The following is a 16,791-nucleotide window of genomic DNA, read 5'->3' as shown; positions in this document are numbered from 1 at the left end:
CACATACCTAGAGCTGAGAGAAGCCTCCTCTTGAGGTGCTTGTGGTAAGGTGGTATTCCTCTGGAGTCGAAGCCAGGGACTAACCTGTCATCTCGAGTTGATTTTTGGCCCACGGAGCTCTTTCGTGTTGTTACAGTGACCTGAGGATCCCTCTAGCCTTGAAACAGTGTTCTTGGGGTTTCTCTGGAGTGCCATGAAGGAAATCAAGGCTCCTTTCATGTGTGATGTTCAACACGGAATTGCTCTGCACGCAGTGCAGGGGAATCGGGCCTCATCTCGCGGCGAGGGGGAAGTCTCATGGTTTTTCTCGAGTTGCGGCGGAAACCTGGGGTATATTCTCGAGTTACGACGGGGATGGCCCTTCCACCCACGTGTTTGTTCAGCCACGTCAGGACTCGTGCCTAGTTGCGAGGGACAACTCTGGATTCTCCTCGAGGCTTCGCAGGGCAATTGGGACGCCTCTCCAGCTGAGGCGGGAGACCAAGTGTCCCTTTCCAAGTGCCACAGGAATCCTGGGACTCCTATCAAGTTTCACGAGGAGTCAGGCATCGTCTCCTTTGGAGGCACTGATCTCCGCGTACCTCTGGAGTTTTCAAAGGATGTGAGGCCTCCGGTCGCGATGAGGTGGGGAACTAAGTCTTTCTCTGTGCTTTCCACAGGGGATTCAGACATCCTTTTGTCCTGGGAGATGCAAGACGAGCCTGCATTGAAGTCACTGCAGGGATATCCAGCCTTATTTCGAGTCAGGGCATCGCGGTGTCCATTCCACTTGAGGCCGCAAACTCAGGGTCCCTCTCACATACCTAGAGCTGAGAGAAGCCTCCTCTTGAGGTGCTTGTGGTAAGGTGGTATTCCTCAGGAGTCGAAGCCAGGGACTAACCTCTCATCTCGATTTGATTTTTGGTCCACAGAGTTCTTTCGTGTTGCTACAGTGACCTCAGAATCCCTCTAGCCTTGAAACAGTGATCTTGGGGTTTCTCTGGAGTGCCATGAAGGAAATCAAGTCTCCTTTCATGTGTGATGTGCAACACAGAATTGCTCTGCACGCAGTGCAGGGGAATCGGGCCTCATCTCGCGGCGAGGGGGAAGTCTCATGGTTTTTCTCGAGTTGCGGCGGGAACCTGGGGTATATTCTCCAGTTACGACGGGGATGCCCCTTCCACACACGTGTTTGTTCAGCCACGTCAGGACTCTTGCCTAGTTGCGAGACACAACTCGGGATTCTCCTCGAGGCTTGGCAAGGCAATTGGGAAGCCTCTCCAGCTGAGGCGGGAGACCAAGGGCCCCTTTCCATGTGCCACAGGAATCCTGGGACTCCTATCAAGTTTCACGAGGAGTCAGGCATCGTCTCCTTTGAAGGCACTGTTCTCCGCGTACCTCTGGAGTTTTCAAAGGATGTGAGGCCTCCGGTCGCAATGAGGTGGGGAACTAGGTCTTTCTCTGTGGTCTCCAGAGAGGATTCAGACATCCTTTCGTCCTGGGAGATGCAAGACGAGCCTGCATTGAAGTCACTGCAGGGATATCCGGCCTTATTTCGAGTCAGGGCATCGCGGTGTCCATTCCACTGGAGGCCGCAAACTCAGGGTCCCTCTCACATACCTAGAGCTGAGAGAAGCCTCCTCTTGAGGTGCTTGTGGTAAGGTGGTATTCCTCTGGAGACGAATCCAGGGACTAACCTCTCTTTTCGAGTTGATTTTTGGTCCACAGAGTTCTTTCGTGTTGCTACAGTGACCTCAGGATCCCTCTATCCTTGAAACAGTGTTCTTGGGGTTTCTCTGGAGTGCCATCAAGGTAATCAAGGCTCCTTTCATGTGTGATGTTCAAGACGGAATTGCTCTGCACGCAGTACAGGGGAATCGGGCCTCATCTCGCATCGAGGGGGAAGTCTCATGGTTTTTCTCGAGTTGCGGCGGGAACCTGGGGTATATTCTCGAGTTACGACGGGGATGGCCCTTCCACCCACGTGTTTGTTCAGCCACGTCAGGACTCCTGCCTAGTTGCGAGGGACAACTCTGGATTCTCCTCGAGGCTTGGCAGGGCAATTGGGACGCCTCTCCAGCTGAGGCGGGAGACCAAGGGTCCCTTTCCACGTGCCACAAGAATCCTGGGACTCCTATCAAGTTTCACGAGGAGTCAGGCATCGTCGTCTTTGGAGGCACTGATCTCCGCGTACCTCTGGATTTTTCAAAGGATGTGAGGCCTCCGGTCGCGATGAGGTGCGGAACTAGGTGTTTCTCTGTGGTCTCCACAGGGGATTCAGACATCCTTTCTTCTTGGGAGATGCAAGACGAGCCTGCATTCAAGTCACTGCAGGGATATCCGGCCTTATTTCGAGTCAGGGCATCGCGGTGTCCATTCCACTTGAGGCCGCAAACTCAGGATCCCTCTCACATACCTAGAGCTGAGAGACGCCTCCTCTTGAGGTGCTTGTGGTAAGGTGGTATTCCTCAGGAGTCGAAGCCAGGGACTAACCTCTCATCTCGTGTTGATTCTTGGTCCACGGAGCTCTTTCGTGTTGCTACAGTGACCTCAGGATCCCTCTAGCCTTGAAACAGTGTTCTTGGGGTTTCTCTGGAGTGCCATCAAGGAAATCAAGGCTCCTTTCATGTGTGATGTGCAACACGGAATTGCTCTGCACGCAGTGCAGGGGAATCGGGCCTCATCTCGCGGCGAGGGGGAAGTCTCATGGTTTTTCTCGAGTTGCGGCGGGAACCTGGGGTATATTCTCGAGTTACGACGGGGATGGCCCTTCCACACACGTGTGTGTTCAGCCATGTCAGGACTCCTGCCTAGTTGCGAGGGACAACTCGGGATTCTCCTAGAGGCTTGGCAGGGCAATTGGGACGCCTCTCCAGCTGAGGCGGGAGACCAAGTGTCCCTTTCCAAGTGCCACAGGAATCCTGGGACTCCTATCAAGTTTCACGAGGAGTCAGGCATCGTCTCCTTTGGAGGCACTGATCTCCGCGTACCTCTGGAGTTTTCAAAGGATGTGAGGCCTCCGGTTGCGATGAGGTGGGGAACTAGGTCTTTCTCTGTGGTCTCCAGAGGGGATTCAGACATCCTTTCTTCTTGGGAGATGCAAGACGAGCCTGCATTCAAGTCACTGCAGGGATATCCGGCCTTATTTCGAGTCAGGGCATCGCGGTGTCCATTCCACTTGAGGCCGCAAACTCAGGATCCCTCTCACATGCCTAGAGCTGAGAGAAGCCTCCTCTTGAGGTGCTTGTGGTAAGGTGGTATTCCTCTGGAGTCGAAGCCAGGGACTAACCTCTCATCTCGAGTTGATTTTTGGCCCACGGAGCTCTTTCGTGTTGCTACAGTGACCTCAGGATCCCTCTAGCCTTGAAACAGTGTTCTTGGGGTTTCTCTGGAGTGCCATGAAGGAAATCAAGGCTCCTTTCATGTGTGATGTGCAACACAGAATTGCTCTGCACGCAGTGCAGGGGAATCGGGCCTCATCTCGCGGCGAGGTGGAAGTCTCATGGTTTTTCTCGAGTTGCGGCGGGAACCTGGGGTATATTCTCGAGTTACGACGGGGATGGCCCTTCCACACACGTGTTTGTTCAGCCACGTCAGGACTCTTGCCTAGTTGCGAGACACACCTCGGGATTCTCCTCGAGGCTTGGCAGGGCAATTGGAACGCCTCTCCAGCTGAGGCGGGAGACCAAGGGTCCCTTTCCACGTGCCACAGGAATCCTGGGACTCCTATCAATTTTCACGAGGACTCAGGCATCGTCCCCTTTGGAGGCACTGATCTCCGCGTACCTCTGGAGTTTTCAAAGGATGTGAGGCCTCCGGTCGCGATGAGGTGGGGAACTAGGTCTTTCTCTGTGGTCTCCACAGGGGATTCAGACATCCTTTCATCTTGGGAGATGCAAGACGAGCCTGCATTCAAGTCACTGCAGGGATATCCAGCCTTATTTCACGTCAGGGCATCGCGGTGTCCATTCCACTTGATGTCGCAAACTCAGGGTCCCTCTCACATACCTAGAGCTGAGAGAAGCCTCCTCTTGAGGTGCTTGTGGTAAGGTGGTATTCCTCTGGAGTCGAAGCCAGGGACTAACCTCTCATCTCGAGTTGATTTTTGGCCCACGGAGCTCTTTCGTGATGCTACAGTGACCTCAGGATCCCTCTAGCCTTGAAACAGTGTTCTTGGGGTTTCTCTGGAGTGCCATGAAGGAAATCAAGGCTCCTTTAATGTGTGATGTGCAACACGGAATTGCTCTGCACGCAGTGCAGGGGAATCGGGCCTCATCTCGCGGCGAGGGGGAAGTCTCATGGTTTTTCTCAAGTTGCGGCGGGAACCTGGGGTATATTCTCGAGTTACGACGGGGATGGCCCTTCCACCCACGTGTTTCTTCAGCCACGTCAGGACTCCTGCCTAGTTGCGAGGGACAACTCTGGATTCTCCTCGAGGCTTGGCAGGGCAATTGGGACGCCTCTCCAGCTGAGGCAGGAGACCAAGTGTCCCTTTCCAAGTGCCACAGGAATCCTGGGACTCCTATCAAGTTTCACGAGGAGTCAGGCATCGTCTCCTTTGGAGGCACTGATCTCCGCATACCTCTGGAGTTTTCAAAGGATCTGAGGCTATCGGTCGCGATGAGGTGGGGAACTAAGTCTTTCTCTGTGCTTTCCACAGGGGATTCAGACATCCTTTCTTCTTGGGAGATGCAAGACGAGCCTGCATTGAAGTCACTGCAGGGATATCCGGCCTTATTTCGAGTCAGGGCATCGCGGTGTCCATTCCACTTGAGGCCGCAAACTCAGGGTCCCTCTCACATACCTAGAGCTGAGAGAAGCCTCCTCTTGAGGTGCTTGTGGTAAGGTGGTATTCCTCTGGAGACGAATCCAGGGACTAACCTCTCTTTTCGAGTTGATTTTTGGTCCACAGAGTTCTTTCGTGTTGCTACAGTGACCTCAGGATCCCTCTATCCTTGAAACAGTGTTCTTGGGGTTTCTCTGGAGTGCCTTCAAGGAAATCAAGGCTCCTTTCATGTGTGATGTGCAACACGGAATTGCTCTGCACGCAGTACAGGGGAATCGGGCCTCATCTCGCATCGAGGGGGAAGTCTCATGGTTTTTCTCGAGTTGCGGCGGGAACCTGGGGTATATTCTCGAGTTACGACGGGGATGGCCCTTCCACCCACGTGTTTCTTCAGCGACGTCAGGACTCCTGCCTAGTTGCGAGGGACAACTCTGGATTCTCCTCGAGGCTTGGCAGGGCAATTGGAACGCCTCTCCAGCTGAGGCGGGAGACCAAGGGTCCCTTTCCACGTGCCACAAGAATCCTGGGACTCCTATCAAGTTTCACGAGGAGTCAGGCATCGTCTCCTTTGGAGGCACTGATCTCCGCGTACCTCTGGAGTTTTCAAAGGATGTGAGGCCTCCGGTCGCGATGAGGTGGGGAACTAGGTGTTTCTCTGTGGTCTCCACAGGGGATTCAGACATCCTTTCTTCTTGGGAGATGCAAGACGAGCCTGCATTCAAGTCACTGCAGGGATATCCGGCCTTATTTCGAGTCAGGGCATCGCGGTGTCCATTCCACTTGAGGCCGCAAACTCAGGATCCCTCTCACATACCTAGAGCTGAGAGAAGCCTCCTCTTGAGGTGCTTGTGGTAAGGTGGTATTCCTCTGTAGTCGAAGCCAGGGACTAACCTCTCATCTCGAGTTGATTTTTGGTCCACGGAGCTCTTTCGTGTTGCTACAGTGACCTCAGGATCCCTCTAGCCTTGAAACAGTGTTCTTGGGGTTTCTCTGGAGTGCCATGAAGGAAATCAAGGCTCCTTTCATGTGTGATGTGCAACACAGAATTGCTCTGCACGCAGTGCAGGGGAATCGGGCCTCATCTCGCGGCGAGGGGGAAGTCTCATGGTTTTTCTCGAGTTGCGGCGGGAACCTGGGGTATATTCTCGAGTTACGACGGGGATGGCCCTTCCACACACGTGTTTGTTCAGCCACGTCAGGACTCTTGCCTAGTTGCGAGACACAACTCGGGATTCTCCTCGAGGCTTGGCAAGGCAATTGGGACGCCTCTCCAGCTGAGGCGGGAGACCAAGGGTCCCTTTCCACGTGCCACAAGAATCCTGGGACTCCTATCAAGTTTCACGAGGAGTCAGGCATCGTCTCCTTTGGAGGCACTGATCTCCGCATACCTCTGGAGTTTTCAAAGGATGTGAGGCCTCCGGTCGCGATGAGGTGGGGAACTAAGTCTTTCTCTGTGGTCTCCACAGGGGATTCAGACATCCTTTCATCTTGGGAGATGCAAGACGAGCCTGCATTCAAGTCACTGCAGGGATATCCAGCCTTATTTCGAGTCAGGGCATCGCGGTGTCCATTCCACTTGAGGCCGCAAACTCAGGGTCCCTCTCACATACCTAGAGCTGAGAGAAACCTCCTCTTGAGGTGCTTGTGGTAAGGTGGTATTCCTCTGGAGTCGAAGCCAGGGACTAACCTCTCATCTCGAGTTGATTTTTGGTCCACGGAGCTCTTTCGTGTTGCTACAGTGACCTCAGGATCCCTCTAGCTTTGAAACAGTGTTCTTGGGGTTTCTCTGGAGTGCCATGAAGGAAATCAAGGCTCCTTTCATGTGTGATGTGCAACACGGAATTGCTCTGCACGCAGTGCAGGGGAATCGGGCCTCATCTCGCGGTGAGGGGGAAGTCTCATGGTTTTTCTCGAGTTGCGGCGGGAACCTGGGGTATATTCTCGAGTTACGACTGGGATGGCCCTTCCACACACGTGTTTGTTCAGCCACGTCAGGACTCCTGCCTAGTTGCGAGGGACAACTCTGGATTCTCCTCGAGGCTTGGCAGGGCAATTGGGACGCCTCTCCAGCTGAGGCAGGAGACCAAGTGTCCCTTTCCAAGTGCCACAGGAATCCTGGGACTCCTATCAAGTTTCACGAGGAGTCAGGCATCGTCTCCTTTGGAGGCACTGATCTCCGCGTACCTCTGGAGTTTTCAAAGGATGTGAGGCTATCGGTCGCGATGAGGTGGGGAACTAAGTCTTTCTCTGTGCTTTCCACAGGGGATTCAGACATCCTTTCTTCTTGGGAGATGCAAGACGAGCCTGCATTGAAGTCACTGCAGGGATATCCGGCCTTATTTCGAGTCAGGGCATCGCGGTGTCCATTCCACTTGAGGCCGCAAACTCAGGGTCCCTCTCACATACCTAGAGCTGAGAGAAGCCTCCTCTTGAGGTGCTTGTGGTAAGGTGGTATTCCTCTGGAGACGAATCCAGGGACTAACCTCTCTTTTCGAGTTGATTTTTGGTCCACAGAGTTCTTTCGTGTTGCTACAGTGACCTCAGGATCCCTCTATCCTTGAAACAGTGTTCTTGGGGTTTCTCTGGAGTGCTTTCAAGGAAATCAAGGCTCCTTTCATGTGTGATGTGCAACACGGAATTGCTCTGCACGCAGTACAGGGGAATCGGGCCTCATCTCGCATAGAGGGGGAAGTCTCATGGTTTTTCTCGAGTTGCGGCGGGAACCTGGGGTATATTCTCGAGTTACGACGGGGATGGCCCTTCCACCCACGTGTTTCTTCAGCGACGTCAGGACTCCTGCCTAGTTGCGAGGGACAACTCTGGATTCTCCTCGAGGCTTGGCAGGGCAATTGGAACGCCTCTCCAGCTGAGGCGGGAGACCAAGGGTCCCTTTCCACGTGCCACAAGAATCCTGGGACTCCTATCAAGTTTCACGAGGAGTCAGGCATCGTCTCCTTTGGAGGCACTGATCTCCGCGTACCTCTGGAGTTTTCAAAGGATGTGAGGCCTCCGGTCGCGATGAGGTGGGGAACTAGGTGTTTCTCTGTGGTCTCCACAGGGGATTCAGACATCCTTTCTTCTTGGGAGATGCAAGACGAGCCTGCATTCAAGTCACTGCAGGGATATCCGGCCTTATTTCGAGTCAGGGCATCGCGGTGTCCATTCCACTTGAGGCCGCAAACTCAGGATCCCTCTCACATACCTAGAGCTGAGAGAAGCCTCCTCTTGAGGTGCTTGTGGTAAGGTGGTATTCCTCTGTAGTCGAAGCCAGGGACTAACCTCGCATCTCGAGTTGATTTTTGGTCCACGGAGCTCTTTCGTGTTGCTACAGTGACCTCAGGATCCCTCTAGCCTTGAAACAGTGTTCTTGGGGTTTCTCTGGAGTGCCATGAAGGAAATCAAGGCTCCTTTCATGTGTGATGTGCAACACAGAATTGCTCTGCACGCAGTGCAGGGGAATCGGGCCTCATCTCGCGGCGAGGGGGAAGTCTCATGGTTTTTCTCGAGTTGCGGCGGGAACCTGGGGTATATTCTCGAGTTACGACGGGGATGGCCCTTCCACACACGTGTTTGTTCAGCCACGTCAGGACTCTTGCCTAGTTGCGAGACACAACTCGGGATTCTCCTCGAGGCTTGGCAAGGCAATTGGGACGCCTCTCCAGCTGAGGCGGGAGACCAAGGGTCCCTTTCCACGTGCCACAAGAATCCTGGGACTCCTATCAAGTTTCACGAGGAGTCAGGCATCGTCTCCTTTGGAGGCACTGATCTCCGCATACCTCTGGAGTTTTCAAAGGATGTGAGGCCTCCGGTCGCGATGAGGTGGGGAACTAAGTCTTTCTCTGTGGTCTCCACAGGGGATTCAGACATCCTTTCATCTTGGGAGATGCAAGACGAGCCTGCATTGAAGTCACTGCAGGGATATCCGGCCTTATTTCGAGTCAGGGCATCGCGGTGTCCATTCCACTTGAGGCCGCAAACTCAGGGTCCCTCTCACATACCTAGAGCTGAGAGAAGCCTCCTCTTGAGGTGCTTGTGGTAAGGTGGTATTCCTCTGGAGACGAATCCAGGGACTAACCTCTCTTTTCGAGTTGATTTTTGGTCCACAGTGTTTTTTCGTGTTGCTACAGTGACCTCAGGATCCCTCTATCCTTGAAACAGTGTTCTTGGGGTTTCTCTGGAGTGCCATCAAGGAAATCAAGGCTCCTTTCATGTGTGATGTGCAACACGGAATTGCTCTGCACGCAGTACAGGGGAATCGGGCCTCATCTCGCATCGAGGGGGAAGTCTCATGGTTTTTCTCGAGTTGCGGCGGGAACCTGGGGTATATTCTCGAGTTAGGACGGGGATGGCCCTTCCACCCACGTGTTTGTTCAGCCACGTCAGGACTCCTGCCTAGTTGCGAGGGACAACTCTGGATTCTCCTCGAGGCTTGGCAGGGCAATTGGGACGCCTCTCCAGCTGAGGCGGGAGACCAAGGGTCCCTTTCCACGTGCCACAAGAATCCTGGGACTCCTATCAAGTTTCACGAGGAGTCAGGCATCGTCTCCTTTGGAGGCACTGATCTCCGCGTACCTCTGGAGTTTTCAAAGGATGTGAGGCCTCCGGTCGCGATGAGGTGGGGAACTAGGTCTTTCTCTGTGGTCTCCACAGGGGATTCAGACATCCTTTCTTCTTGGGAGATGCAAGACGAGCCTGCATTCAAGTCACTGCAGGGATATCCGGCCTTATTTCGAGTCAGGGCATCGCGGTGTCCATTCCACTTGAGGCCGCAAACTCAGGATCCCTCTCACATACCTAGAGCTGAGAGAAGACTCCTCTTGAGGTGCTTGTGGTAAGGTGGTATTCCTCTGGAGTCGAAGCCAGGGAGTAACCTCTCATCTCGAGTTGATTTTTGGTCCACGGAGCTCTTTCGTGTTGCTACAGTGACCTCAGGATCCCTCTATCCTTGAAACAGTGTTCTTGGGGTTTCTCTGGAGTGCCATCAAGGAAATCAAGGCTCCTTTCATGTGTGATGTGCAACACAGAATTACTCTGCACGCAGTGCAGGGGAATCGGGCCTCATCTCGCGGCGAGGGGGAAGTCTCATGTTTTTTCTCGAGTTGCGGCGGGAACCTGGGGTATATTCTCGAGTTACGACGGGGATGGCCCTTTCACACACGTGTTTGTTCAGCCACATCAGGACTCTTGCCTAGTTGCGAGACACAACTCGGGATTCTCTTCGAGGCTTGGCAAGGCAATTGGGACGCCTCTCCAGCTGAGGCGGGAGACCAAGGGTCCCTTTCCACGTGCCACAGGAATCCTGGGACTCCTATCAAGTTTCACGAGGAGTCAGGCATCGTCTCCTTTGGAGGCACTGATCTCCGCATACCTCTGGAGTTTTCAAAGGATGTGAGGCCTCCGGTCGCGATGAGGTGGGGAACTAGGTCTTTCTCTGTGGTCTCCACAGGGGATTCAGACATCCTTTCATCTTGGGAGATGCAAGACGAGCCTGCATTCAAGTCACTGCAGGGATATCCGGCCTTATTTCGCGTCAGGGCATCGCGGTGTCCATTCCACTTGAGGCCGCAAACTCAGGGTCCCTCTCACATACCTAGAGCTGAGAGAAGCCTCCTCTTGAGGTGCTTGTGGTAAGGTGGTATTCCTCTGGAGACGAATCCAGGGACTAACCTCTCTTTTCGAGTTGATTTTTGGTCCACAGAGTTCTTTCGTGTTGCTACAGTGACCTCAGGATCGCTCTATCCTTGAAACAGTGTTCTTGGGGTTTCTCTGGAGTGCCATCAAGGAAATCAAGGCTCCTTTCATGTGTGATGTGCAAGACGGAATTGCTCTGCACGCAGTGCAGGGGAATCGGGCCTCATCTCGCGGCGAGGGGGAAGTCTCATGGTTTTTCTCGAGTTGCGGCGGGAACCTGGGGTATATTCTCGAGTTAGGACGGGGATGGCCCTTCCACCCACGTGTTTGTTCAGCCACGTCAGGACTCCTGCCTAGTTGCGAGGGACAACTCTGGATTCTCCTCGAGGCTTGGCAGGGCAATTGGGACGCCTCTCCAGCTGAGGCGGGAGACCAAGGGTCCCTTTCCACGTGCCACAAGAATCCTGGGACTCCTATCAAGTTTCACGAGGAGTCAGGCATCGTCATCTTTGGAGGCACTGATCTCCGCCTACCTCTGGATTTTTCAAAGGATGTGAGGCCTCCGGTCGCGATGAGGTGCGGAACTAGGTGTTTCTCTGTGGTCTCCACAGGGGATTCAGACATCCTTTCTTCTTGGGAGTTGCAAGACGAGCCTGCATTCAAGTCACTGCAGGGATATCCGGCCTTATTTCGAGTCAGGGCATCGCGGTGTCCATTCCACTTGAGGCCGCAAACTCAGGATCCCTCTCACATACCTAGAGCTGAGAGAAGCCTCCTCTTGAGGTGCTTGTGGTAAGGTGGTATTCCTCAGGAGTCGAAGCCAGGGACTAACCTCTCATCTCGTGTTGATTCTTGGTCCACGGAGCTCTTTCGTGTTGCTACAGTGACCTCAGGATCCCTCTAGCCTTGAAACAGTGTTCTTGGGGTTTCTCTGGAGTGCCATCAAGGAAATCAAGGCTCCTTTCATGTGTGATGTGCAACACGGAATTGCTCTGCACGCAGTGCAGGGGAATCGGGCCTCATCTCGCGGCGAGGGGGAAGTCTCATGGTTTTTCTCGAGTTGCGGCGGGAACCTGGGGTATATTCTCGAGTTACGACGGGGATGGCCCTTCCACACACGTGTGTGTTCAGCCATGTCAGGACTCCTGCCTAGTTGCGAGGGACAACTCGGGATTCTCCTAGACGCTTGGCAGGGCAATTGAGACGCCTCTCCAGCTGAGGCGGGAGACCAAGTGTCCCTTTCCAAGTGCCACAGGAATCCTGGGACTCCTATCAAGTTTCACGAGGAGTCAGGCATCGTCTCCTTTGGAGGCACTGATCTCCGCGTACCTCTGGAGTTTTCAAAGGATGTGAGGCCTCCGGTTGCGATGAGGTGGGGAACTAGGTCTTTCTCTGTGGTCTCCAGAGGGGATTCAGACATCCTTTCTTCTTGGGAGATGCAAGACGAGCCTGCATTCAAGTCACTGCAGGGATATCCGGCCTTATTTCGAGTCAGGGCATCGCGGTGTCCATTCCACTTGAGGCCGCAAACTCAGGATCCCTCTCACATGCCTAGAGCTGAGAGAAGCCTCCTCTTGAGGTGCTTGTGGTAAGGTGGTATTCCTCTGGAGTCGAAGCCAGGGACTAACCTCTCATCTCGAGTTGATTTTTGGCCCACGGAGCTCTTTCGTGTTGCTACAGTGACCTCAGGATCCCTCTAGCCTTGAAACAGTGTTCTTGGGGTTTCTCTGGAGTGCCATGAAGGAAATCAAGGCTCCTTTCATGTGTGATGTGCAACACAGAATTGCTCTGCACGCAGTGCAGGGGAATCGGGCCTCATCTCGCGGCGAGGTGGAAGTCTCATGGTTTTTCTCGAGTTGCGGCGGGAACCTGGGGTATATTCTCGAGTTACGACGGGGATGGCCCTTCCACACACGTGTTTGTTCAGCCACGTCAGGACTCTTGCCTAGTTGCGAGACACACCTCGGGATTCTCCTCGAGGCTTGGCAGGGCAATTGGAACGCCTCTCCAGCTGAGGCGGGAGACCAAGGGTCCCTTTCCACGTGCCACAGGAATCCTGGGACTCCTATCAATTTTCACGAGGACTCAGGCATCGTCTCCTTTGGAGGCACTGATCTCCGCGTACCTCTGGAGTTTTCAAAGGATGTGAGGCCTCCGGTCGCGATGAGGTGGGGAACTAGGTCTTTCTCTGTGGTCTCCACAGGGGATTCAGACATCCTTTCATCTTGGGAGATGCAAGACGAGCCTGCATTCAAGTCACTGCAGGGATATCCAGCCTTATTTCACGTCAGGGCATCGCGGTGTCCATTCCACTTGATGCCGCAAACTCAGGGTCCCTCTCACATACCTAGAGCTGAGAGAAGCCTCCTCTTGAGGTGCTTGTGGTAAGGTGGTATTCCTCTGGAGTCGAAGCCAGGGACTAACCTCTCATCTCGAGTTGATTTTTGGCCCACGGAGCTCTTTCGTGTTGCTACAGTGACCTCAGGATCCCTCTAGCCTTGAAACAGTGTTCTTGGGGTTTCTCTGGAGTGCCATGAAGGAAATCAAGGCTCCTTTCATGTGTGATGTGCAAGACGGAATTGCTCTGCACGCAGTACAGGGGAATCGGGCCTCATCTCGCATCGAGGGGGAAGTCTCATGGTTTTTCTCGAGTTGCGGCGGGAACCTGGGGTATATTCTCGAGTTACGACGGGGATGGCCCTTCCACCCACGTGTTTCTTCAGCGACGTCAGGACTCCTGCCTAGTTGCGAGGGACAACTCTGGATTCTCCTCGAGGCTTGGCAGGGCAATTGGAACGCCTCTCCAGCTGAGGCGGGAGACCAAGGGTCCCTTTCCAAGTGCCACAAGAATCCTGGGACTCCTATCAAGTTTCACGAGGAGTCAGGCATCGTCTCCTTTGGAGGCACTGATCTCCGCGTACCTCTGGAGTTTTCAAAGGATGTGAGGCCTCCGGTCGCGATGAGGTGGGGAACTAGGTGTTTCTCTGTGGTCTCCACAGGGGATTCAGACATCCTTTCTTCTTGGGAGATGCAAGACGAGCCTGCATTCAAGTCACTGCAGGGATATCCAGCCTTATTTCGAGTCAGGGCATCGCGGTGTCCATTCCACTTGAGGCCGCAAACTCAGGATCCCTCTCACATACCTAGAGCTGAGAGAAGCCTCCTCTTGAGGTGCTTGTGGTAAGGTGGTATTCCTCTGTAGTCGAAGCCAGGGACTAACCTCTCAACTCGAGTTGATTTTTGGTCCACGGAGCTCTTTCGTGTTGCTACAGTGACCTCAGGATCCCTCTAGCCTTGAAACAGTGTTCTTGGGGTTTCTCTGGAGTGCCATGAAGGAAATCAAGGCTCCTTTCATGTGTGATGTGCAACACAGAATTGCTCTGCACGCAGTGCAGGGGAATCGGGCCTCATCTCGCGGCGAGGGGGAAGTCTCATGGTTTTTCTCGAGTTGCGGCGGGAACCTGGGGTATATTCTCGAGTTACGACGGGGATGGCCCTTCCACACACGTGTTTGTTCAGCCACGTCAGGACTCTTGCCTAGTTGCGAGACACAACTCGGGATTCTCCTCGAGGCTTGGCAAGGCAATTGGGACGCCTCTCCAGCTGAGGCGGGAGACCAAGGATCCCTTTCCACGTGCCACAAGAATCCTGGGACTCCTATCAAGTTTCACGAGGAGTCAGGCATCGTCTCCTTTGGAGGCACTGATCTCCGCATACCTCTGGAGTTTTCAAAGGATGTGAGGCCTCCGGTCGCGATGAGGTGGGGAACTAGGTCTTTCTCTGTGGTCTCCACAGGGGATTCAGACATCCTTTCATCTTGGGAGATGCAAGACGAGCCTGCATTCAAGTCACTGCAGGGATATCCAGCCTTATTTCGAGTCAGGGCATCGCGGTGTCCATTCCACTTGAGGCCGCAAACTCAGGGTCCCTCTCACATACCTAGAGCTGAGAGAAACCTCCTCTTGAGGTGCTTGTGGTAAGGTGGTATTCCTCTGGAGTCGAAGCCAGGGACTAACCTCTCATCTCGAGTTGATTTTTGGTCCACGGAGCTCTTTCGTGTTGCTACAGTGACTTCAGGATCCCTCTAGCCTTGAAACAGTGTTCTTGGGGTTTCTCTGGAGTGCCATGAAGGAAATCAAGGCTCCTTTCATGTGTGATGTGCAACACGGAATTGCTCTGCACGCAGTGCAGGGGAATCGGGCCTCATCTCGCGGTGAGGGGGAAGTCTCATGGTTTTTCTCGAGTTGCGGCGGGAACCTGGGGTATATTCTCGAGTTACGACTGGGATGGCCCTTCCACACACGTGTTTGTTCAGCCACGTCAGGACTCTTGCCTAGTTGCGAGACACAACTCGGGATTCTCCTCGAGGCTTGGCAAGGCAATTGGGACGCCTCTCCAGCTGAGGTGGGAGACCAAGGGTCCCTTTCCACGTGCCACAGGAATCCTGGGACTCCTATCAAGTTTCACGAGGAGTCAGGCATCGTCTCCTTTGGAGGCACTGATCTCCGCGTACCTCTGGAGTTTTCAAAGGATGTGAGGCTATCGGTGGCGATGAGGTTGGGGAACTAAGTCTTTCTCTGTGCTTTCCACAGGGGATTCAGACATCCTTTCATCTTGGGAGATGCAAGACGAGCCTGCATTGAAGTCACTGCAGGGATATCCGGCCTTATTTCGAGTCAGGGCATCGCGGTGTCCATTCCACTTGAGGCCGCAAACTCAGGGTCCCTCTCACATACCTAGAGCTGAGAGAAGCCTCCTCTTGAGGTGCTTGTGGTAAGGTGGTATTCCTCTGGAGACGAATCCAGGGACTAACCTCTATTTTCGAGTTGATTTTTGGTCCACAGAGTTTTTTCGTGTTGCTACAGTGACCTCAGGATCCCTCTATCCTTGAAACAGTGTTCTTGGGGTTTCTCTGGAGTGCCATCAAGGAAATCAAGGCTCCTTTCATGTGTGATGTGCAACACGGAATTGCTCTGCACGCAGTATAGGGGAATCGGGCCTCATCTCGCATCGAGGGGGAAGTCTCATGGTTTTTCTCGAGTTGCGGCGGGAACCTGGGGTATATTCTCGAGTTAGGACGGGGATGGCCCTTCCACCCACGTGTTTGTTCAGCCACGTCAGGACTCCTGCCTAGTTGCGAGGGACAACTCTGGATTCTCCTCGAGGCTTGGCAGGGCAATTGGGACGCCTCTCCAGCTGAGGCGGGAGACCAAGGGTCCCTTTCCACGTGCCACAAGAATCCTGGGACTCCTATCAAGTTTCACGAGGAGTCAGGCATCGTCTCCTTTGGAGGCACTGATCTCCGCGTACCTCTGGAGTTTTCAAAGGATGTGAGGCCTCCGGTCGCGATGAGGTGGGGAACTAGGTCTTTCTCTGTGGTCTCCACAGGGGATTCAGACATCCTTTCTTCTTGGGAGATGCAAGACGAGCCTGCATTCAAGTCACTGCAGGGATATCCGGCCTTATTTCGAGTCAGGGCATCGCGGTGTCCATTCCACTTGAGGCCGCAAACTCAGGATCCCTCTCACATACCTAGAGCTGAGAGAAGACTCCTCTTGAGGTGCTTGTGGTAAGGTGGTATTCCTCTGGAGTCGAAGCCAGGGAGTAACCTCTCATCTCGAGTTGATTTTTGGTCCACGGAGCTCTTTCGTGTTGCTACAGTGACCTCAGGATCCCTCTAGCCTTGAAACAGTGTTCTTGGGGTTTCTCTGGAGTGCCATCAAGGAAATCAAGGCTCCTTTCATGTGTGATGTGCAACACAGAATTACTCTGCACGCAGTGCAGGGGAATCGGGCCTCATCTCGCGGCGAGGGGGAAGTCTCATGTTTTTTCTCGAGTTGCGGCGGGAACCTGGGGTATATTCTCGAGTTACGACGGGGATGGCCCTTTCACACACGTGTTTGTTCAGCCATATCAGGACTCTTGCCTAGTTGCGAGACACAACTCGGGATTCTCTTCGAGGCTTGGCAAGGCAATTGGGACGCCTCTCCAGCTGAGGCGGGAGACCAAGGGTCCCTTTCCACGTGCCACAGGAATCCTGGGACTCCTATCAAGTTTCACGAGGAGTCAGGCATCGTCTCCTTTGGAGGCACTGATCTCCGCATACCTCTGGAGTTTTCAAAGGATGTGAGGCCTCCGGTCGCGATGAGGTGGGGAACTAGGTCTTTCTCTGTGGTCTCCACAGGGGATTCAGACATCCTTTCATCTTGGGAGATGCAAGACGAGCCTGCATTCAAGTCACTGCAGGGATATCCAGCCTTATTTCGAGTCAGGGCATCGCGGTGTCCATTCCACTTGAGGCCGCAAACTCAGGGTCCCTCTCACATACCTAGAGCTGAGAGAAACCTCCTCTTGAGGTGCTTGTGGTAAGGTGGTATTCCTCAGGAGTCGAAGCC

This window comes from Cervus elaphus, unplaced genomic scaffold, assembly GCF_910594005.1.
Source record: "Cervus elaphus unplaced genomic scaffold, mCerEla1.1, whole genome shotgun sequence".
In the NCBI taxonomy this organism is placed as follows: domain Eukaryota; kingdom Metazoa; phylum Chordata; class Mammalia; order Artiodactyla; family Cervidae; genus Cervus; species Cervus elaphus.
This window is presented reverse-complemented; position numbering follows the sequence as displayed.